Raw genomic sequence first — 25,880 nt, forward strand, 5'->3', positions numbered from 1 at the left:
AGAGAGGGGAGGGAAGCCCTAATTTCTTTTCTCACCCTCGTTAGCTGCAACGAGAGAGAAAAGAGGGGAGGTCTCATTTTCATTCGAGAAAATAACAGGGAGAGAGGGAGAGGAGAAACCACCGTCCACCTTCTTCTTCTTCCCACCACAGCTACCCCCATCTTCACCTATAAACAGAGAGAAAAAGAGAGCAGAGGAGAGAATCACCAAACCCTAACCCATCTTTGTCTTCTCCGACGAGATTCCGGTCGGAACCCGGCCAAACTCTGGTTATTTTCCACCTCCCCTTCCACAGCCACTATCAAACCCCTTCTTCAAAACCATTTTTCAACCATTCCCAAACCGTCTTCTCATTTTCCCAAGAGCCCACTGTAGACACCCTCATTTTGCTATACTTTAACCAACAATAACCTAATATATTGATCCGTGGAATTTCATTGGTAAAGTATGCATCCTCAAATTTTCTAAAAACCAAAATGATAAAGAGATGTACCTGGTGAGATGATTAGATCCGAAAAATTGAAAAATACCCTGATTGGTGAATTTAGTGTGTTAAATCCATGTGAGAGGCTATCATGGATTTATATGTTTTAGGTCATTAATATCTCGATCTGACTTTACGGATCATCAATCGGGACAAAATAAGCTAGGGTCACTTCACAGCCCGAGACCTGATTCCATTCCGAGACCCGATTTCCGTAAATCGTTAGATCAAGGGCAGATCTTAACCTCGGTGTCTTTCCTTACTAAGAATTTGTGATCATTTAGTCAAAATATGATCGATCAAGGTTAATCTCAAATTCAGATTAAACATTGTGTCACTTAATTGAGCAAAAACCCAGTGAAAAATCACGGATTAATGTGGGTGAACGAGAGCCGTCGAAATAATTTAACCAAATTATCAACAACAGTGCTTTCAGTACTTTAATTGTTGTCAAAATTCATATTTCAAAGGTTAGGATCATTCATCTAAAATTGATTAAGTTGGTTTGATCAATCGAATCGTCAATTTGATCAACGGTTGGAAAAATGATTCCCTGTTAAAAACCGACGGCTCGCATTGGTCAAAAATTCTAAAAATAATATTTCTATGGCAACATTGGGCTTAAATGAAAGAGAAAAAATCAACGATTTTAATGGCGAAAGAATTATCGAAATCGGACTTCAAAATCTCCTGAAAACTGCGTTTTTCGATATTTACATTCAAAATATTTGAAAAATCTTTTACAAGATTCTAGGAGATTTGGAGGCATCATCTCGTCCATTCTTTTGATCGAAATTGATCTCAACCACCCAATCTTATTCCATATCATTGCAAAGATTTCAGGATATTTGGAGACCCGATCTCGCCCGTTTTTTCGATCACATGGAGATTGCAGTTAATCGCAACCATCTAAATCGTTGCCATTCTCTACAAAGGCAACCAAATTGGACATTTCCCTTGCCTTGAAATTTGCTTCCAAAATCTACAAAGATTCCAAGGACAAATGGCATCATCTTGGACCTTGAATTGTTCCTAAACCTTTAGTACTTGATCCTGGCCGCATAAGTGCCTGTCATTTTTAACATAGCCATGGCTTAAATGGAAGATGCCAAAGAAGAGGGAGAATATTCTAGAAAAATCCGATCTTTGCCATTTTTTCCCCTTCCTTTTTCCATCACTCAATCTCCACCCTACACCTCTAGGCCATGTCTGAGTCGTGCTAAACCATTTTCCTGTACCTTGTTTCATAAATTCTGAGTGAAATAAATAAATAAATAAATTCATGACTCGTGACAGATGGTTAATGCATTCAATGAGATTGATCCCAGTCAAATCAATATTTCCTTAGCAATGTAGGCCCTGTGTGTCTGCCTTTTCCCGTTAGTAAGTAGGGATTCTTTGATGTGTTTTGTAGGAAATGATTTTAATGCATTCATGGTTTGTTATATGTAAAACTCCAATATTCATTTGCTTGTTCAGGTAGACTAGTCTCACCATGATTAATATGTGTATGATCGAATGCGTCTTCGTTTTTTTTTCTCTTTGTAATTCCCATTTCTCTTTACAGCTAGCAAGATAGTACTGCCCTGTTTGACTAATTGAGCATGATATTCTTTGAATAGATGGTAATTCACTTGATTGTCTAAGGAGTTTTCTGCGCGATTAATCAGTTGAAATTGTTTGGTTCATTATTATTCTAGTTGGTTGGATGACCCATGGCAATTGGTAAAAAGTCATCATTCTCTGGGGTTGTTCCTTAGACAACCAGAAGCGAGACTAATTGGGTGTCTACATGTTCATAAAATCATATTTCTTGCATAAACAAATCAATTAAGCTTTGGTTCTTGGTCTGTATCGATTTTTGTAAGTCAGTGTGTCTATGTTAGAAAGGCAAATGCATATTTGCAAAGGACTTTGATATTTGATTATCGATTCTGAGTTCACCCTTTCTGTCGATTGTTATTAATATTGTGCCTATTTGGAGCCATGGGTGGCATAGGATAAGGCTCATAATTTTTGTTATAACTCTATTTCCTCTCTTTCCAAAATGTCCTTTGGTTTAGGTCGAGATTTATTACAGTTCCCGGATTCCTATCAGTTTAGGGCTTATTCATTAATCTTAGGGGCTTCCCCTCGGGTTGGGCTATGACAGGATGCTTCCTGAGCCAACCCGTTCCCTCCCTGTATCCGAGCCTTCACAGGTTCAGGGGTCTATTCCTCTTTAGGGAGAGTTAGGAGTCGGTCCTACCCTCTTAGAGTCGTGGGATTCGGTCCTACCTTAATAGAGTCGTGGGATTCCGCCCTACCTTCATAGAGTCGTGAGATTCTGTCCTACCTTCATAGAGTCGTGGGATTCTCTCCTACCTTCATAAAGTTGTGGGATTCTGTCCTGCCCTTATAGAGTTTAGGAGTCTGCCCTATCCCCTATGGAGTTTAGGAGTCTGTCCTACCCTCTATAGAGTTTAGGAGTCCATCCTACCATCCTAGAGTTTAGGAGTATGTCCTACCCTCATAGAGTTAGGAGTTTGTCCTACCTCTATAGAGTTTAAGAATCTGTCCTACTCTTTATAGAGTCAGAAGTCTGTCCAACCTTCATAGAGTTTAGGATCTCGTCCTTCCATCTTTCAGAGTCAGTCTTTGCATGTTCCTAGGCTTCGTAGTTTAGAAAAAGTCTGAACTACGAATGACTTGAGCCCTAGCTGAGGGGTATGTACGCAGCTCAGGCTTGCAACTGGCATCCTGAGTTCAGTCACAACTTCAAAAACTTCCATAAGCTTCAAAACCTCTCAAACCTTCCCAAAATACAAAAATTCTTCAAAATAACCTTGCAAACCATTTTCAAAAGATCTTCCCATAGAGTTAGAAGTCTGTCCTAGGCATTTGGGGTGTCTTAGAGAGTCTGTCATGATTGTGTTGATATGTTGTGTCTGGTCGTATGAGTGTCCCTAGAGTTAGGAAGCCTCGAGTCGTGGTCGACTAGACACTTAGTCGATCCGATGGCTAAACTAGAACGAGCTTAGATAGCCCAGGGTTTTTCTTAGGACGCACAGCCTAGTCACACTTAGGGTGTAGGGCCCACCTGCATTAGTTTAAGGCTAAAAAAACTTGTAGTAGCTAGGGCATATAGGGAGTCCTAAAAATTACAATTCACTTAAACTTAAGTAATAGCAAGAAGCTTTAAAAACTAGTCGAGTCTAGGATAGCGGTCCTAGAGGGTTAGGCATCGTAATTTAAAATAGGCCGTCGAACTACGCTGACTTTGATTCTTCCCGAGGCCGGGATACGTAGAGCAGCCGGGATGGATGGCCATCTTGGTCTGAGTCAAGTATCGTATTATAGTCTTAGGGTTTGTCCTGTTATGTTGTGTGTGGAGTCAAGTCGTGCTGCGTGTTTTGTTGTGTTTTCTTACTTTCATGTAAAGACCATATACCTTTAGCTTTAGCATGCATGTGTTTGCCCATCAGAACTTAGACACCAATTAGGCATGACACTCATAACCTAGCTATTCTTAGGTGGCATGCCTTTCATTTCTTTTGTGTGTGTTTATTATTCCTCTCCAAGACATGCATGATTAGCTAAACGTTATCCCGGGGATATTCGTTCCCATTTCACATGATTTTCGCCCAAAGCTCTTCAAGGTTGATAATAAATGGCATAAGAGACCAGGTGCTTGCACTTGGGCGAATTGGGGGCGCCTAACCCCTTCCCCATTCGTCATCAGGCACGGACCTTTTGTATCTCTGGTTATCTGTTGCGACAGAGCACAGCCTGGGATCCATGGCCTACTTCTTTAGATGTTGACTCTTTCTTTGTTTAAGGTGCGTCTTGAATCCGGGTTAGTCCCCAAATCGAGAGGCATCTCACTTTACATCGCCACTCATGCTGTGAGGGGCACTCTTTCTAGGGTTCCTTGGTGGAGCTCTCCTTCACGTGGATGATCTAGAGACTTTCTGGGGGCTCGTCCCCCCGCCTCTCTCGGATCGGGGTCCACACTTTGTTAAAAAAGTAAAAAAAAAGTGATGTGTAATTCTATTAGAATTTTGGGAGAAATTCAAATAATGCTCTCCTTCTCTCTTCTGCTATATAGTATATAATAATATATATACATATGGAGAGAGAGAGAGAGAGTTTATATGGTCCCCGACTGTCATGGTACTTCCATCGTACCACCTACAATGGATTTGACAGTCCGCCACCATATAATTTCTCATATATATATATATATATATATATATATATATATATATATATATATATATCGGAAAAGTGATCGTACTCGGTCGAGTACATAAGCTTATCTACTCAGCCGAGCTAAAAACAGTGGGGGGCCACATTGTTTGGGTGATCCAAACCATTCATTTGAAAGGCCCTTACCTACATAGGGTGTCCACAAAAAATCAGATCCACAGGATCATCCTAACCCATGCAAATGTGAAGGGAAAAATGGACAGACACAGTTTGTCCACAAATCTGCCCATTTTTCCCTCCACTGTTGGATGGGTTAGGATGATCCTATGGGGCTGATTTTTTGTGGACACCCTATCTAGGTAAAAACCTTTCAAATGAATGGTTTGGATCACCCAAAAAATATGGCCCACCACTGTTTTTAGCCGACCGAGTAGATAAGCTTATCTACTCGACCGAGTACGCTCTCTCTCTCTCTCTCTCTCTATATATATATATATATATATATATATATATATATATATGTATATATATATAGAGAGAGAGAGAGAGAACGGTTTCTACACACATGTAGACAAGTTATCTACACACTAGCTTAAAATACAGTGGAGGGCATATTGTTTGGGTGATCCAAACCATTCATTTGATTGGCCCTCACATAGATAGGGTGTCCATAAAAAATCAGCTCCATAGGATCTTCCCAACCCTACGATTTGTGGAGGTAAAATGGACGTGTATAAACCTTCACAAATCTGTCCATTTTTTCCCTCCACGGTTCGAAGGGTTAGGATGATCCTATGTATGTCGACACCCTATCTATGTGAGGGCCAATCAAATGAATGGTTTGGATCACCCAAACAATGTGAGCCTCCACTGTATTTTAAGCTAGTGTGTAGATAACTTATCTACACGTGTGTAGAAACCGTTTTCTCATAGTCCTCCCATATTATAAGCCGTTGGATCGTAAGTGAATGATCCAAGACGTATGTTATTTTAAAACATTCCAGCGCTAAAAATACCCTCGTACATTCCAGCGGTAAAAAAAACCCCAAAACCCATTTCAGCGCTAAAAAAATAAATCTAGGGTTTCGGCTTGGGTTTTGGCTTCTCTCCCTCGTTCCTCATTCGTGTTTGAAGATCAAAACAGGTACTTTCTCTCTAACTCTCTCCTCTTTCAAGATCTCTCTCAGATTTCTTCATTTTTTTCCTTTTGAAGCAGATTTCTCTCGAAGCAGATCTCTCTCAGATTGAATCAGATTTCTTCATTTTTTTAACTTTTCTCATATAGAGTGAAAGATCTGTAGCTTTTTTTGGTTCGAAACCCTAGTTTTATTTTTCAATCCATGGATTTCAAGATGGGTTTCTATGTTGTTTAGAAACTAGGGTTTTGTAGCTGCTGTTTTGGTTTTTGCTAGATGGTTTTATTTTTTTTCCTTGTGTAGCTGCTGTTTTTGTTTCGAAACCCTAGTTTCGAACCAAGAAAACCCACATCTTTTACAATGGAGAAAAATCCAAAACTAGGGTTTCAAAGCAATGATTTGTTATATTAAGAAACTAGGGTTTGGGGTTTCTTTTTTTATTTTTCATGGGCTGTTGACTGTTTGTTATGGGGTTTGTTTTTTTACTTTTTATGGGCTTTTGATTTACAAGGCAATGAATTTTTTCTCCCTAAGAAAACAAGAGATGTGGGTTTTTTTTTTGTTTGAAACTAGGGTTTCCAATTCAGAGACCCTAGTTTCGAACAAAGAAATATCTCAGTTATTTTAGAATGGAGAAAAATCTGCAACTAGGGTTTCAAAGTAATGATTTGTTATGTTAAGAAACTAGGGTTTGGGGTTTGTTTTTTCTTTCTTGATGGGCTGTTGACTGATGAAGTTCATTGTAATAGGATGGGCTTTTGATTTTTTATGGGCATTTGATCCATTTTCAGATTTTTTATGTAAAGGAACTAGGGTTTCCTGATTGTTTCTGTTTTATGTAAGACCATAACAAGTAAAAATTTGACTTATCTCTGTTTTTTTACAGTGTTTTTTCGTAGCCATTGAGGAAAGAAGGTTTTCAGGACTGCGTTCTGGCCTCTTAAACACACTTATTTATGTCAAACACCTTAGGATTAATGGATTATACTTCTCTTTTTGTTATTGGTATGTGTTTGGCTTCCTTTAATTTGCTAGCTTGGATTGTGGAAGAGATTTCAAGGGATGGTGAAAACCCATCTGAAGTGTGGTAGGTGATGTCTCAATGCTTCTTGTACAACCTCTTCATCAAAAGCCATTTACAACACTGAAAAATGAAGTAGCTGGAGAAAAAAAATTGAAATTACATCAATTGGGGTTCTATCTAGGATTTATCTGTGATTCTAGGAAGGGGAGTAAAAGGGGAGGAAAAAACAGAGTTAAGTCATTTACTCTGTGAATCCTCGTGTTTTTCTTTTGTTTGGTTTTCTGTTGCTTTATGCTTAAATTATTCTTCATTTACTCTCTGAAATCTTTTTTGTTTAATTACAGAAGCATAAAGCATGGCATCCTCAACCAACACTAGTGGTATCTCACATGGCGTACAACAAAACAGCCAGAAACTGTCTTTGTAATTTGCCAGCAGTTTGAAGAATTACACAAACCAACAAAAACAATAACAAAGGCCGGCCATACTTCGGATGTGCTGGATACCTAGTTGAGTTACACATGAGATTTTCATTGTTTTGATAAGTTTTTTGGTAAGTTGTTGAAATTCTAAACAACGTCTATAACATGCAGGCCAACAAGTGCGAATATTTCCTCTGGGCTGACCTTCAGTTTGACGGGAACGACTTAGGCTGGGAGTCGAGTTTTCAAAACAGATGCGAAGTGAGGACGATGGAAGACCGCATCAGCGTACTTGAGAATGATGTAACGATGATGAAGAATGAAAATTCCATGCTTAGAGACCGCATCAACAAACTTAAGAATGATGTTATGATGCTGAAGAATGAAAATTCCATGCTTAAAGACCACAATAACGAACTTAAGAATGATGTTATGATGCTGAAGAATGAAAATTTCATGTCTAAAGTTTGTGTGGTAATAGGGATTTTCTTCTTTTTTTTCTTTTTCCTTCGTGGTACTAAGTGAGAGTAGAAGTGTATCTGGCACTGAATGCATATTTGGAGCATCTTCTGCATGTATCTGGCACTGAATGTTTATTTCTTTTGAATTATGTTTAAAGAGACGTTAGCTTGCTTTGATTTTAGTCTTTTCTTGTTCTTTTTGAATGCTTGTTTAAAGGTTGGGATTAGTTAGTAAACATTAAAAGGGATAACTATGAGTGGCTTGGATGCTATAAGTACACGTTGATTTAGCTTCAGAATTCGATTTAGCTTCAGAATTTGTAATTTTGTAATTTGTTCAGCTGTAAGTTATGGAATTTCTGCTCTGAGCTTGCTCCCAAACTTTGTAGTAAATCTGTGATGGCTCTCCAGTTGATAGAAACTCACTAGTATAAATTTACTGGCGACATGCCAATCACATTAACAGTAAACAAAAAAAATGTGAAATTCTGGACTTGGCACCCATTCCTAACTGATCACAAGGTGTTAGCTCTAAGATGTGCTAGCACTTTCAGATGTCTTTTCATATTCAGCCAAGCAAAAATTAAATTTGATATGATGTAACCTTTGCCCTGAACAAAAGCATCACAATAAGATGAATGCACAAGTGGCAATCAAGTGCACAGAGATGAATGCCTGGATTGTGCATTCATTAAGTGCACATAGATTCACAACAAGATGAATGCACAATTCGAGCACAAAGATTCCCTGAGAACAATGACCTACAATGACCTGTGCCAAATTTTTTTTTGAAAAGCGACAGATATATTTACTCTTCCGATCACTTGATTGTCTCATTCTCATACAAAAACCTGTACACAAGTCCAAACAATGACATTTCAAATAAATTCCCTATAATTTCAAAGTAAACAACTTGTACATAGGGACAAGCGAACAATTACAGCATGCCAAAGATTGAAATCAAAGGAGTTGCAAGCACAACACTAAAAAACAGAGCATAACTGTGGTACCCGATCCCGCGAGAGGGACGGGGCGCGAGCCGCCGCGCCTTCTCTCTTGGTCTCTCGTACCCACGCGATTGGCGTGTGCTTTTAATTGTTGATTGTAATTCGTCTTTTATGTGAACTTGGGATTACTAAGGCAATCCGAATTCCACACGAAAGAGACTGACAGAGTCGCCACCTAGATGTGGGATCTAGGACCCATAATTAACCAGAAATCTAGACTCGCTACCTGGTTACGAGAATGGAAGGTATGGGGAGTTATCCACCACATGCACCATTCCTGTCCGATAATCGGTCTTCGATTCCAAAAGCTAACTCTTTTAAATTTATTTTAAATGGCTCATTCAACTCTATGTTAATGTGCGAACTAAGTGACATGCATCCTAAAATCTAATTTCAATGGGAATCCTAAATGTGTATCTTGATTTATTAATTTGTCTGGGTTCAATCTAAGTGAAAATTCTCATAGAATTCTAATTTCATGGAAAGCCCTAAATGATTTGATTAAGCATTTACAAGAAAATTAATATCCAAAACACCACAATTTGTTATGGTGCCGACTCGCGGGTGGTATGCCGTCAGACATCCAAGCTGCCTACGTACCCAAGCCTCACTGGGATCAGAGTCGACATAGTTCGGTGCATTTAAGCTAAGCTACATATGCCTAACTCAACTAGGACACCGATCTAGACGGGATTGACTGTTTCAACAGTTTTAAGAGAAGTTATTTAATTCAAGTTGAGGATTTTATTATCTTAGGATTTCATCGAAGATGCTATATGATCCTATCTAAATGCAAGTTGTCCCTTAGACTAATGCAGGTTAGCCTACATCCTAGTTTACTAGGCTTGTCCTAGGGAAAAACTGGATGACTAGTGTAACTTGACCTATGGCACGGTTGCTATACATAGCAAGCGTCCGTGATGAGGCTGGACTCCTAACTCTAGGACTCCCTAAAACTTAGGACACAACACGACACGACACCATTGTTCCTAAATTGGGCTCTAAGGGTTCTTACGACGGAAACCATAATCCAATGGTTCCGAGAGACACGAGATGAATCGAGATGATGAATAGTGTGAGGGAATGGGAAAGATAGAGAAAGGTGCGACTGAACTTGGGAGTGCCAAATTGCCTACGTACCCCGTGATGGGGATCAAGCCACACGTAGTTCCACTGGCGAGGTTGCTTGGATTTTGGAAGACAGAATTGGTATTTGTATCTGGAATCGGGTTTGCATTTGAGCATTGGACTTGAGATTCAGAAACATTGATCTAGCAATGGGATTTTGGAATTGGGAATTTGCATCAAAGAATTGAGCATATAGGAATCATCAAGGGTTTGAATTTTCGGAATTCAAAGTGGGCGGGCTTATGAGATTCGGCCAAATGGATTCAGACATGCGACTCGGATTGTGTTGGGATATTACTTGGTTGGATTGGGTTAATGGTTAGGGTCAAGTGAGTCGGGTCTAAGTTAGGAGCAAACCCGAGACTAGCCATGGTCTAACTAGGAGGAAGCAGGGTACAAACCAGGGTGCGGACCAGGGTGCACCAGGGTGCGAACCAGCAGGGAACCAGGGTGCGAACCAGCAGGGGAACCAGGGTGCAACCAGCAGGGAACCTGGGTGCAACCAGCAGCGAACCTGGGTGCGAACCAGCAGGGAACCAGGGTGCGAACCAGCAGGGGAACCAGGGTGCAACCAGGAGGGAACCTGGGTGCAACCAGCAGCGAACCTGGGTGCAACCAGGGTCTAACCAGAGTGCGAACCAGCAGGGAACCAGGGTGCGAACCAATATCGAACCAGGGTGCGAACCAGTAGGGAACCAGGGTGCAACCAGCAGGGAACCAGGGTGCGAATCAGTAGGGAACCAGGGTGCAACCAGCATCGAACCTGGGTGCAACCAGCAGCGAACCTGGGTGCAACCAGGGTCTAACCAGAGGCTAACCAGGGGGAAAACGGACCCTACATGCTTCCTAACATGGTTTTTCTTTTAAAGTAAAAGATATGCATGAAAACAGACCCTACATAGAATTGAAATAAATGCCTACCTCTTTGGAAACCCACTTTGTGTTTGATTTTTCTTTGATGTTAATCCCTTGAAGATGATTCCTTGCTTGATAATGACTGCTTTTGATATATATCACCCAACGTATAAAATCACCCGATCCGGCAAGGATGGCCGAACCCTTGAAGAGATGAGGGAGAGGGATGAATTTTCTAAGAGAGGGGTTCTTTTTTCTTTTTTTTCTTGGATGGTGGGATGAGAGGGTATTTATAGGAGAATGGGATAGGAGGTTAGGTGAGGTTAGGTGAGGTTAGGTAAGGTTAGGTGAGGTTAGGTGGTTAGGTGAGGTTAGGTGAGGTTAGGTGAGGTTTGGATGGTTAGGATGAGAGGAGAGGTTAGGTGAGGTTAGGTGAGGTTTGGATGGTTAGGATGAGAGGAGAGGTTAGGTGGTTTTGGATGGTTAGACCCAGGTCAAGATCTGCCATTGATCTAACGATTTACGGAAATCGGGTCTCGGAATGGAATCAGGGTTCGGGCTATGAAGTGACCCTATCTTATTTTGTCCCGATTGATGATCCGTAAAGTCAGATCAAGATATTAATGACCTAAAACATATATTAGGTTATTGTTGGTTAAAGTAAAGCAAAATGTGGGTGTCTACAATAACACTCAATAACATTGCCATAATATAAAGTTGAATCCATAAACATTTTCCACTTTAAGAATAAAAGGAAAGTCTCGGCAAAATAAAGTCATTGTCTGATTTCAATGTTCTTCAAACTGTCTTCAAAAAAATTGTAGTCTTCTAATAGGAACTGAAATAGTCTTCAAAAAAATAGTAGTCTTCAAATAGTCTTCAACTACAGAAGGTCGTGCAAGAGATTGTAAGCCCAAAACAATTCGCAGAATGCACACAATCTGTTTGGAACTTCAAATGCCCTGGATGAACAAGAATAAAGGATCATCATCTGGCCGTTGCAACTGAAACAAATAAACCATTTCATGTGAAGTAGAAATTATTCAATGAAAATGATAGAATATGTGCATAACTGTAAATGTGCATACCAAATATAGCCCACACAACTGATAAGTTAGTCAAAACTGCCATTACATGAGAAGGAAAAAAAATCATTACCTCCATATTATTGTTCAATCTATATTCAGATCCTCTTCTTCTTCTTCTTCCTGTGCCTCTTCGTCTTCCTCTACGTCTTTTTACACGTTGTTAAATCCCTGAAACCAACAAAGGTATTACATGTTAAATCCCGTGAACAATAAATATTTAAGGGAAAAAATGGAAAACGTTAGCAGTAATCCAAACCTCCTTTTGCTTTTTACACGTTGTCTGGTAATGGCCCAAACGACTACAAATTCCACACTTCTTCCTCTTGCGCTGGGTTTGAGACTCCTCTAAAGGAGATTTATGCCGTGATGCCTTTTTCGGGCGACCTTTGCCTCTCACAACCTTGGGATCGCGAAAAACAATCTCAGGGGTTTCCCTGATAAAGTTAGAATGCACTTGGCTGCCACTGCATGGCATTGAAATTTGCTCAACCAACTTCTTCTTCTGTTCACATTCCGCTAACCAAGCATCAAAAGCTTCATTCATCTTCTTGAAGAGACTCTTATCACTCTGCATTTCTTCTAGAAGGCGTTGATGCTTTCCTATCAGGCACCATTTCTAAAGAGGAGTAGCGTCATTACTATCTTCTTCTCCTGCAGGCACTCCACCACCAACATGATATCTCGCCCCAATAATCCATCTATATAAGATATATCTCGCAGGAATGCTCGTTAAACGCTTCAAGGTCATAATGCGGAGTATATATCTACATAAAATCCCCTTAATTTCAAACTTCGCATATGCACATGTAGCCTTCATGCCCTCTTTAGATTCCTCATACACAACCTTCGACCATTTCCATATTGGGTCATCACTGAAACCAACAATGTATTCGGTGACGTTGCCATTCTTACATGTACCCTCTTCCCACAAATCAATACTTTCAGTAAACTCGGTTTGGAATATGGTAAACAATGCCCTCGTATATGAGAAAAGTTTTTTAAAAAATGAAGAAATCTGATTCAATCTGAGAGAGATCTACTTCGAGAGAAATCTGCTTCAAAAGGAAAAAAATGAAGAAATCTGAGAGAGTTCTTGAAAGAGGAGAGAGTGAGAGAAAGTACCTGTTTTGATCTTCAAACACGAATGAGGAACGAGGGAGAGAAGCCGAAACCCTAGATTTCTTTTTTTTTAGTGCTGAAATGGGTTTTGGGTTTTTTTAGCGCTGGAATGCTTTTAAATAACGTACGTCTTGGATCATTCACTTACGATCCAACGGCTTATAATATGGGAGGACTAGAGATTGTTTTCTAGTCGGCAGACTAGACTCACTTCTCTCTCTCTCTCTCTCTCTCTCTCTCTCTCTCTCTCTCTCTATATATATATATATATATATATATATATATATATATATATATATGAGCAAGCATTTGCTGCGCTCTAGCACAGAAACAAGGTGGGGCCACCTTTTGGGTGGGATCCAAAGCATTCATTTGATGGGCCCTTTCATGGGTAGGGTGTCCACCAAAAATCAGCTCCATTGGATCACCTTAGGGTGTCCAAAAATGGACAGATTTGTGGACAAACAATATCTGTCCATTTTTTGCCCCACAAATGGGCACCCATTGGTGATCCAATGGAGCTGATTTTTGGTAGGCCCCCCCCCATCCATGATGGGGCCTTCCAAATGAATGCTTAGGATCACCCCCCCAATGGCCCCACCCCCCAATTTCTGTGCTCGAGCGCAGCTAAGCCTAGGTGCGCTTGAGTGCAGCAACCCTTTTCTCTCTCTATATATATATATATATAGGAAAAAGTGAGCGTACTCAGTCGAGTAGAAAAGTGTGTGTGAGAAAAGTGTTTCTGCACACGTGCCAATCGGTGGCTTTTTAAGCCAACTTGTGCGCGGGGAGCTTCCCTGCGCTTTAGTGGCTTATAAAGCCTCCCATTGGTTTGTATAGAGGGTCCACCTTTGCGGGTCCACAAAAAGTGACGAATGGGAGGCTTTATAAGCCACTAAAGCGCAGGGAGCTGCAGTGCATGAACACTTTCCTCTAGATATATTGTTTATAAAACATGCTAATTTTTCATCTTGAACTACTTTTATTGTATTCAGTCTTAGATATGCATCTGTTAAATAGTTTCTGGCATAAAAACAGGTTCCATGGTGGCTATTCCACTTTATTTCAAAGACAGAGAAGATGAGAAAGGGCGATCCCAATTGCCAAGAATGACAGTAGAACTCAAAATGTACGAGGAACCAGACGAAGATCGGTTGTGCGTGGGTGTTCAATCAAGAATGTCAAAGGTCGGATTTTTTGTAAGTACAAAAATTTAATTAAAAACAGAAGGCAGAAAGAACAAAACACAATCAGGGGGGCAGAGATTACCAACATACAAAGAAGATCAAGAAACAACCCTCTTCGCAAGGTAGTGGGCAACTTTGTTGGCACTGCAGAATTCGCAGCTCATCCTGGAGACCCGACTAGAACTAATGTAAAATTCACTGTGACGAAAGGAACACAGAATTTTAACATTGGAAGCATTTACTTCATCATAGTTTTGATTCACTTTGCTTAGATCACACACCTCATGACCATCAGGGTCCTGACTTAAACATTTATACGTTACGTTCATGCATAGCTTCCATACCAAATTTAGCACAATTAATGATATTTGCGCCCGAGTGCTAGTAACATAACCTTGACTATCAAGTTGCCTGCACTAAATAGGCCCAAATTTGGCCTAGCCTGACTAAGTTTTGGGTCCAAAAGGCTTGTGATTCCGGCCATTTTGATACAATACAATTGCCTTTTTCATTTTCTCTTCCATTTTTCATTTTTTCCTATAAAGAGTTAGGAAATGCATTGTGTTTTTGTGTTGATACTACAGAAGGAATGTTACAGTATGGGAACATAATAGTGGGTCTCACATTTGATACCGTTGGACTGAGAGGCCCTGCTTAGGATCTCCAATGGCCCAGAATGAAGCCAATCATGCAATCTTCGCATCAAATAATGTCTTTTTTGTCACTGAATGTGAACCATTTGTCTTATGTAGCTTTTAGCGCTTTATGTTCAATAAGAAAAGGGAAGTGATATATTCACCCCTTTTTCTTCCCAGGGCCACCCTCTAGTGTATTTATGGCTACTCTTTCTACGCCACAAGGAGGTGTGGCCTTTGGGAATAAAAAGGGGTAAATATATCATTTCGTAAGGATCAATTACCAATGGGGGACACAAATTAGGTGGAATTATCAATAGGACCCTTGCTTTTCAGAAATTATCAACGAGGGACAAAAGAGGTCTTGTCATTAAAAGCTGGACAAAAATGCCCTTTCTTAAAAAACACGTTTTCCTTTTCCACTTTTCCCTCTTCTCTCTTCTTTCCCTCTTTTTTTTTTTACTTTTTCATTCTCAACTTTGTTTTTTTACGTTACCAGTCATCTTCTTCATCATTTAGCCACCATTGGAGGTAGGAAAACTCGAAAATTTGAAACGTGAGTTCATTCCCATCTATCTCTCAATATATAGGTTTTGTTTTTCATTTGTTTTAGGGTTTTGCATTTCTCCTTCTCCCTTTCAATGGAGGATGAGGAGGATGAATCGTACGGTAGAAAGAAAAAAACGTGAAAATGAACGAGTGAAAAAAAACAGGAAGTAAAAACGTGTTCATAAGGGACTTGATAAGCCCATTCGGAATTTGGTAACCTCATTTTGATACTGGATAACCCCAACTCTAGAGACTTGAAAACCCCCTTCCAAAACTCCAGTACCCTTAGGGCAATTTTAAGGGACTTGATAAGCCCATTCGTAAATTGGTAACCCAATTTTGATACTAGATAACCCCAATCCCAAATATTTGAAAACCCCTTTACAAAACTCTAGTGCCCTCGGCTAATTTTCAGGAACTTGATAAGCCCATTCGGAAATTGGTAACCCCATTTTGATACTTGATAACCCCAATCCTAGAGACTTGAAAACCCCCTTCCAAAACTCCAGTACCCTAGGCCAATTTTCAAGGACTTGATAAGCCCATTCAGAAATTGGTAACGCCATTTTTTATACTAGATAACTCCAATCCCAGAGACTTGAAAACCCCCTTCCAAAACTCTAGTACCCTTAGCCAATTTTCAGGGACTTGATCACCCCATTCGGAAATTAGTAACCCCATTTTTTATACTAGATAACCCCATTCTTAGAGACTTGAAAACCCTCTTCCAAAACTCCAGTACTCTCGGCCAATTTTCAAGCACTTGATAAGCCCATTCAGAAATTGGTAACCCTACTTTTGAGAGTTACTAACCCCCTTCCAGAGAGTTGATAAACCCCTTCTGCTACAAAACCTCCTGCTTATAGCAACTCTTCTAATGGCATTACAATTCTGCTCATGATAGAAATAACAAAAAAAATGGATGATGTTTTCATTAAATGTGCTTCATGTATTACATCCCAATTTGTGTATTACAAAAAAAAAAAATTAAGAAAATCAAAAAAATGTGTAGCCATCCATTCATGTATTACATCAACTTTTTCTTATACAACCACATGTGTTCCAAAAAAGTGAGTGAAGCCATCCATGCATTATCTCCAGAACTCACCCTAAAAAAAAGCTTAAACCCTAAACAAGATAAATCGGAAACAGAGGAATGAAAAATAGTGCAAAACCTTAAAAAAAGAAAAAAAAAAACAAAACCTAAATACAAAGAGATAGATGGTAAGAACTCAACATTTAAGTTTTCAAGATTTGCCAACAACAATGATGGCTGAACAAGGAGGAAAATGACTGGTAGGGTAAAAAATAAAAAATGTGATAATGGAAAAGTAAAAGAAGAGGGAAGAAGGAAAAACCAAGGTCAAAACGTGTTGTAAATGCCGAAGGGCATTTTCGTCTAGCTTTTACTGACAAGACCTCTTTTGTCCTCCATTGATAATTTTCGAAAAGCATGGCCCTGTTGATAATTTTGCCTAATGTTTGTCCCCCATTGGTAATTAGTCCTTTTCCATAAAAAGTTCACATTGTTAGATGTTAGACTTGAACTATGGGCATAGTTTTTGTGCCACAGTGACATTGGCAGGGCCGGCACGCCATGAAGACGTAGGCCGTTCCAAGCCATGGGTTTAGGCACGCGACAAGAAACGGCACGGCACATCGTGCCGTGCTGGGCTGGCACGGCACCTTGAATGTAAGCCACTTCTTAAAATCTTGAAAGGGGGCGATTGGGATTTGTTGGAAAGCCTTTGAAGACAACGGCTAATTAAATCGTTGGAATCTTGAGTTTACTGAGAATGTTGAAGATAATGGCTTCTTGAATCCGTCTATTTTAACAGTTCAACTTTTACGTTGGGGCATCCAAATGAGAAGGAATTTACTGTCAGTAGCGTTTAGGACAATGCGGCAGCTTCCCGGAGACCGCATCTTCCCCTGGATGCGGCAGCTTCCCGGTGAACACATCTGCGCCCGTAGGCGGCTTCCTGGAGACCACATCTGCGCCTGGAGGGGGCTTCCCGGCGAACACATCTGCCCCCGGCGGCGGCTTCCGGGCGACCACATCTACACTTGCCCCCGGAGGAAGCTTCTCGGCTACCACATCTTCCCCCGGAGGCGGCGTCCCGGCGACTACATCTTCCTCCATGGGAAAACGTTCGCCGACGGTCGGCCCATCGGATTTCATGCTCGGTTCAATCCCGCTACCAAGAAACGGGTTGCCTTTAATGTCGATATACCAGAATTTCAAGAAACTCCTCAAACAGTAGCAAAGAAGGGGAAGCTAACAATATGAGAGAATCAATGGGAGGAAGGAAAGTTGGAACTATGCCTAAATGAAGGAAATAAATCATCTGGGAAAGGCAAGGGGCTGTGAATGGGAAAGCTTGCAGAAACAACAACGAGAAAGAAGAGGGGTTTTGAATTTCCAACTGGTGGTGAACAAAAAAGATGGAGAGACAGGGGAAATTGAGTCTTAATGATGGAGAGAACCGATCAGCCCCTGGGAGGACGGTGTACAATGGACTTCTACACTGTCAAGACACCCGTTATCCACCGTGCTAGGTAAACCTCTCAAGAAACAACAATGGCTTGGTTGAGTTGAGTTGAGTCTCTCTCTGCCTAGCCTTTTTTCATAACAGTACTTGGCTATTCTTTGTTTTTCTTGGGTTGCAGCTGTTAAACTGATCAACGGCCATGTTTCCAGTCTTTGGTTAATGGATTTGGATTGAGTTTTAGTTTGTGATTTTTTATGGGTTATTACTTATTAGTTTGTGATCAAATCCAACGGTTTTTAATTTTGGGTGACGTTTCGCAGGTTTTAGAAAAAGACTAAAACTCTCTATAGAGACTTATTTCACTTGATTTGGACTTAAAATGAGAGTTATGGATGTTTTACTTTATATCTCCATTTTTATCCCAAAACTACGGTTTCATGCTGTTTAGGGTAAAAAGACTATAACTCTGACATCATTGAATTTTTTGATGATGTTTTTTTTTTGTTGAAGGGCAATTTGAAGATCTCCAATCATTCGAAGTCATAGTTTCTAAGGAAAGAAACTTAACTGAAAAATTCCAAGTATTTTGAGAGTAAGACATAAATGGTGAAACTCGTCTGTTTTCGGCGTGCTCACTGATTGAACAACCATAACTCACTCAATTTAACTCGGAATTCAGTGAAATTTGGACCCAATCTTACATTTCGAAGTATAGTTTTTAAAGAAAGAAACGGAATTGAAATTAATTAACCTTAATTAACTCTCAATTAATCACTATTAAGAGATTAGTTAGTGGGGGAGGCCTTAGGGATTTAGGGCTTGATTAGCCCTAATCCCCATTGCTTCCCACACCTAATTACTATCCTAATCTAAGAAATTAAATAAAATAAAAAAGAAAAAAACCTTGGAAAGCAAATTCCATGTTTTCTACCCTCTCTGCGGAAATTTCGAGGGAGCCCGCTCCTCTTCTGAGAGGCCCCACAAGGACTTAAACTAGGGCCCACCAAGGTAGGCTTAAAGCCTTAATGCTCTCAGGCAAGGCCCTAGTTCAAGGCCTTGAAGTGGAAATGCCTTTTTAAAGTCTTTTTTCAAAAAAAAAATCTTTTCCAGACTTTTTTCTGAGGAAAATGGTTGGCATTTTTCTCCTCCTCCGCACCAAAGGGTGGAATGCCCTTTAATTAGTTAAAAACTAGATAATGGTCGCACATTGCGCCCAGTTGGTCGCACCATGCGACTAGATGTGGTTGCATGGTGAGACCACCTACTCAAAAGGTGCAACCAGGCGGCTAAGGAAGGTTGGCAGTGATCTGCCCATATATTTCTCTATCAATGTAATGACTAATGAGATGAGTATTTCTACCAGTAAGTTTACCTAATCTTTAGACATTTTATGCTATAGATTGCTCCTATTTAGTGCATTGCTGGAAGGTGAATATTAACAAACTGCACTCCAAATGAGACGGAGTTTACTGTCAGTAGCGGGTGAAATCTTGATGGTGTTTAAGACAACGGCGTCTTGACAACGTCTATGTAAGGAGTCTTATTATTTGCCCCGGTCCCACATTCTGTCCCCACACTCTCTTCCCATCTCTCTCCACCTCCTTTCATTTTGTCTTTTTGACTGTTATTAAGTACCTAGGATTTGATTTTTATGTTTTTTTTTAGATTTAGTAGGACTCTTTGGATAAGGATTAGTGGTTATATCTTTAAGAATTTTATAGGATTAGGCCTCTTGCTAGTTAGTGGTATAAATAATTTGTAATCGGCTGTTTTCAAATCAATGAAGAAACTTGCTCCAAGACGTGTCTTTGTACACAGAGGAGGACTGATCCTTCCCTCAAAGTGGATCAAGAGGATGATATTCCCTCCAAGAAGATCAATCACGTTACGAAATGATCCTGGTTCGTAACAATTGGTATCAAAGCACGATCTGGACCGTGGAGCAGAAAATCTAAGGAGCAACGGATCCGTGGAATAAGAAGATAAGAGAGATCAAAAGGCACCTAGCTTCCATGAATGTGAAGTTCAACAAGATGGCACTCTCGCTTGGCATGGAAATAGAAGAGCCCCCATGTTTGAAGAAGTTCAATATGAGGATCTTTCCTAAGGCTTGTGTGATGAAAATGAACAGAAGAAACATAAAAAAATTCTAAATGAAATCTGTTACTTTTCAAAAAAAATCTGAATCTTACTTTTCATTGCCAACGAGCCAAGTTGTATATTGAAAACCCAATTCAACAATATCTTGTGATGTGATATAGGTATGCTGCTGATTTTAAATCAACAAGATGAGTTGTGGTAGTCCATATGGCATGGTATTAGACACCACAATATCCTGTGATGTGATAAAGGTTTGTTTCTGATTTTAAATCAACAAGATGAATTGTGGTAGTAAAATTTGCATGATATTAGAGACCATATTGATCTAGTAGTAATGATCCCTCTTGTCTCAGAATCATAATATATTCTGTATCAACTGATGTCATATTATGTGTGTAGTTAAATAAAGAAACATCATTATGTGGATTTGTGTAGTTATACATCATATGATGTTTGTAGTTATACATGTATAAACATCATTATGTGGATCTTTGCAAGCAGTTGATTTTTCTAATTGAAGTTTTATATTAGCAATGAAATGTTCTTTCATTATCTCAAAGGCTTATATGTGACTGCTTCTCTAAAATTTAATTTTATTGCTCACCCAAGGCTTCTAAAATTGTATTTCTTTATCCTTGAGCTTTTATGAAATTGATTGCTGGGAACGTTATTTTTGGCTAGAATGTTATTCTTTACCCAGCTAAGCTTCTATTATTATAGCTTTGCTCTTGTGGCTTATATGCTCCTCTTTCGATAGATGATGCACTCAATGTGGGTATTCGTGATGCATAAGCATCTATTACATAAACCGACCACAGATATTCGGATCCTAGTGAAGACATTCGTCGGGCGTTGTGTCATTCTGAGTCATGTGGATCTTCATTATGAGGAAGTCCTTTATTGCTCTACGTAATAATTTCTCCTTTGAGTTCCTGGGATATCTGCCATTTTATTGACCAAATTTCTTTTTTCCATACTATTGAATGTGAATATCATGGAAGCAGCTGCGATCACTAGTGTTTGAAATTGCAAATCCCATGAAATATGAAATTGTTATTTCTTTTCTTTTTTTTTGATGGGCTTATTTCTTTTCTTTGTACGTAGATGCGGTTGATCGAGAAATTTAAAATCGTTGCACCCTTCGAGACAAACGTGTTTTCCATCAAACAATTATGTTCCCGATACACCACTTTTGTAGTTGATGATGCTAGAGAATGGGTGATTTGAATGCGCGTCTGGACCCGAGAAGACAATTCAATGGGCATGCATCTAAGGGCGGATCAAGGGGGGTCAATGGGTGGCAATTGCCCCACTAAAAATCTGGATTTTCCCAAATTAGTAGGTTTAGATATCAAATTTTCTTAAAATTGCCCCCTTGGAATTAGGGCTGCCCCTTAAAATTAGGGATTTTTTCCAAGTACGTTAGCAATTTTTTTAGGAAAATGTATGTTTGCCCTCCTTTTTTACTTAGGACATCCCCCTCGTACTTTCATTTTCCTTTTCAATGAAATATGTTACCTTTAAAAAAAATTCTTAATCTTACTTTTCAATTCCAAGGAGCCAAGTTGTATCTTGAAAACCCAATTCAACAATATCTTTTGATTAGGGGTGCAACTTGGGTCGGGTTGATCCCGAATCCGACGGGTTGAACCCGAATTTGGGTTGGGAAAAACCAACCCGAATTAGAAACCGGGTTGGGTCTAGTTGGGGTGTCGGGCAACCCGACCCGACCCGAAACCCGATTTCCAAATCCAATATGTATAAAATCTTTACTTCTATGTTTGTTTTGTCATTATATAACTCAAATCTAGAAAGAAATAAAAAATTTGGTGAAAGTTGTCCTAATTAACCCTCTTGTTGGGGACTAGGATGAGATGGAAATACAAAAATAAAATGGAGAAATCAAACAAATGGTGAAATCGGGTTGGATCGGGTTGAGAAAATTACAAATCGGGTCGGATCGGGTCGGGTCGGATTGGGTCCAGTCGGGTTGGAAATTGGGTTGGGTCGGGTTGGCCTCAACCCAACCCAACCCGACCTGAGTTGCACCCGTAGTGATGTGATATAGGTATGTTGCTGATTTTAAATCAACAAGATGAATTGGGGTAGTACATATGGCATGGTATTAGACACCACAATATCCTGTGATGTGGTATAGGTTTGTTTCTTATTTTAAATCAACAAGATGAATTGTGGTAGTAAATATGGCATGGTATTAGAGACCATATTGATCTAGTAGTAATGATCGCTCATGTCTCAGAATCATAATATATTCTATATTGACTGATGTCATATTATGTGTGTAGTTAAAATCAGAAACATCATTATGTGGATTTGTGTAGTTATACATCACATGATGTTTGTAGTTATACATGCATAAACATCATTATGTGGATCTGTGCAAGCATTTGATTTTTCTAATTGAAGTTTTACATTAGCAATGAAAGGTTCTTTCATTATCTCAAAGGCTTATATGTGACTGCTTCTCTAAAATTTTATTTTATTGCTCGCCTAAGGCTTATAAAATTGTATTTCTTTATCCTTGAGCTTTTATGAAATTGATTGCTGGAATGCTCTTCTATACCCAGCTAAGCTCTCTTACTATATCTTTGCTCTTGTGGCTTAGATGCTCCTCTTTCTATAGATGATAAACTTAATGTGGGTATTCGTTATGCATAAGCATCTCTTACGTAAACTAAGCTCAGATACTCGGTTTTTTACGTAGACCGATCGTACCATGTACAATCCTAGTGAAGACATTCGTTGGGCGTTTTGTCATTATGAGTCATGTGGATCTTCATTATGTGGAGGTCCTTTCTTGCTCTATGTAATAATTTCTCCTTTGAATTCTTAGGATATCTGCCTTTTTATTGACCAAATTTCTTTTTTCCATATTATTCAATGTGAATTGCGATCATGGAGGCAGCTGCGATCACTAGTGTTTGAGATTGTAAATCACATGAAATATGAAATTGTTATTTCTTTTCTTTGTACGTAGATGTGTTTGATCGAGAAATTGAAGATCGTTGAACCCTTCTACACAAACATGTTTTTCATCAAACAATTATGTTCCCGATACACCACTTTTGCAGTTGATGATGCTTGTAATGGGTGATTTGAATGCGTGTTTAGACGCGAGAAGACAATTCAACAGGCATGCATCCAAGGGCGGATCAAGGAAGGTCAAGGGGGTCAATTGCCCCCCTAAAAATCTAGATTTTCCTAAATTAGTAGGTTTAGATATCAAATTTTCTTAAAACTTGCCCCCTTGAAATTAGGGATGCCCCTTAAAATAGGGATTTTTTCCAAGTACGTTAGTAATTTTTTTAGGGAAATGTATGTTTGCCCTCTTGTACTTGGGACCGCCCCCTTGTACTTTCATTTTTCTTTTGAATGAAATCGGTTACCTTTCAAAAAAAAAATCTAAATCTTACTTTTCATTGCCAAAGAGCCAAATTGTATCTTGAAAACCAATTCAACAATATCTTGTGAGTACTCATTTAGGGGTGAGCATTCGGTTAAAACCGAACCGAATAAACCGAAGTGAGCAAACCAAATTTTTTCGGTTATTTGAATTTTCAAACCGAAACCGAACTGATTTAGTGATCAACTGAACCGAATCGAAACCGATTTGGTAATTCGATTTTTGGGTTTAAGCCGAATAGTAACCCTTGTTCTCAACAAAAAGGAAGTTGTTGTGGGATCAAATATCACAGGATGAGACCCATCAAAATAAATAGGATGATGGGTACGTTGATATTGCTGCATTTTGGTCCAACAGCTACCTACTTTTTCGAGAGCTGCCGTCGGATCAAGTATCGAGGTGGCTATTTTATTTTATTTGAATCTTTGTTATCCCTTTGCCTTGGGGTTGTGAAAATCGCGGGAGCCAATGCACAAAAGTGGAGAGAACCGCTGTCTGTTAGAGCTAGCTGACCCCAGAACGTCATTCCCGAACTCTACTTTGTATCATCTAAATTATTCATCTGCAGAAGAGCTAGAGCTTTTACTCTACCCTCCCCATTCGGTTTTTTCGGTTCAAACCGAATTTTTTAAGGAAAACCGAAATTGATAATAATTCAAACCGAAACGGAATCGAAAAACAATTTCACCGAACAAAAAAAATCGAATTAAATCGGTTCGGTCGGTTTGTTCGGTTTTAACCGAAGTATGAATTGACTGAAGTCATATTATGCGTGTAGTTAAAATCAGAAACATCATTATGTGGATTTGTGTAGTTATACATCGCATGATGTTTGTAGTTATACATGCATAAACATCATTATGTGGATCTGTGCAAGCATTTGATTTTTCTAATTGAAGTTTTACATTAGCAATGAAAGATTCTTTCATTATCTCAAAGGCTTATATGTGTCTGCTTCTCTAAAATTTAATTTTATTGCTCACCTGAGGCTTATAAAATTGTATTTCTTTATGTAGATATGCTTTTTTAGTGACTCTCTCATTGGCAACCTAAATCTCTCCCTCTCTCTCTGCGCATGGCTAAAAACACTATGCGAACTGACCTTAGCTAAGCAATTATGAGATTTTATATGTTAGTGCACATAAGTTTTTTTTCTCAAAAAATACTGCGGGCCCAATTCATAGGATAATCCAAAAGTGTTCATTTGTTTGGCCACAACAAAAATAGGTTGCTCCATCTAAATCATCTCCATAGGATGATCCTAACTCTTTGATCTATAATGAGATCGCCCGTTAGACTGACATTAAATAAATAAGTTGTGCAAGAACATGAGATGTAGTGGGTCCCACCCATTAGAACATGAGGTGTAATTACTGGGCCCACTACATCAAAATATGAGGTGTAAAATGTGGGTTCCACCTTATGCATGGGTTAGAGGGAGATGTTGGACCCCATCTATCAAAACTTGTAGTCCAAAATGGTGGGCCCCAACATGCTATAACAACCATTTTCTGCCCCCCTAAAAGTATATTCCTGGATCCGCCCCTGCATGCATCTAGTTGGAGACTATGCAAGTCACTCTACAATCCCATGTATATTAATGTCAGAATCATAGGATTTACCCATTTTTTCTGTCAGTCACTTAGTTATTCAGCAATATAGAGCTCAACAATATGTGCTGGCTATTGTTGAGAAGTCATTCCTTCGCGAGCCACTTTCATTCAAGATCACTAATGCCATTGCTTCCATCTCAGATAGGCAAACCATGGCTCCTTGAGAGGAGATAAATGCCCCTGGCTACAACACAAAGGATACATGACTTGGATGAAAGAAAAAAAATATACGAAATGCAATCAAGGATAGACTTCCAAGACTTGTAGACACACCGATGACTAAGAATTGGAGGGAAATTGCTTACTTGGAAGCAGATTTGGAGACTCAGACATAAGTGAGCTGCGAAATGGCTGTCCTCACTTGGCAAAAGTGAGCTGTTAAATGACTTTCCGCAAAATATATATGAGAATAATTGTCTAATTATGTTTGATTATGTGCATATTAAATCGAAGTTATTGATTGAGGGCCAATAGCCACAATATCCAACATTTTAGACCACAAATAGGCCTTCAACTATACAATGACAAGAACAATACAATATAAAAAGGACGGCCCAGTGCATGAGGCTCCCACCATTGCGGGGTCTTGGGAGGGCTAGATGTACACAACCTTACCCCCTGCTTTGCAAAGAGGCTGTTTTCGTGACTTGAACCCGTGTGTGACCCCAGGTCACAATGGAGCAGCCTTACCGTTGCGCCAAGGCTCGCCATCTATATTTTAGATCATAGAACAATACAGCATACCCAACTATATTTTCCTATGGAAGTGATATATTCACCCACTTTTCTTTCTTGGGCCATCCCCATTAGGGATTTGCTAGGGACCATTGCAGAAGGTATTTTGCGCCTAGGTTATTGCATGTGAGAGCAGCCACCTCAGATGAATTAAATGAAAAAGACAAAATCTGAGCCTGTGTGGCTGCTCTCCCGTGCAACATCCTAGGCACGAAATGCCTTCTGCGATCGTA

The 25,880-nt window shown here is 39.5% G+C and overlaps 1 long non-coding RNA gene across 1 annotated transcript; it reads left to right on the top strand.

Moving 5' to 3' along the window:
• Positions 1-16,932: 16,932 nt before the first annotated feature.
• On the top strand, positions 16,933-20,946 carry LOC143856299 (uncharacterized). The gene is made up of 2 exons (XR_013238152.1): positions 16,933-17,842; positions 20,633-20,946. It is a non-coding gene; the product is annotated as an uncharacterized LOC143856299 (long non-coding RNA).
• The last annotated feature ends 4,934 nt before the right edge of the window (positions 20,947-25,880 follow it).

This window comes from Tasmannia lanceolata, unplaced genomic scaffold, assembly GCF_043159265.1.
Source record: "Tasmannia lanceolata isolate RefF3 unplaced genomic scaffold, GAP_Taslan_0.1 ptg000023l, whole genome shotgun sequence".
Taxonomy (NCBI): domain Eukaryota; kingdom Viridiplantae; phylum Streptophyta; class Magnoliopsida; order Canellales; family Winteraceae; genus Tasmannia; species Tasmannia lanceolata.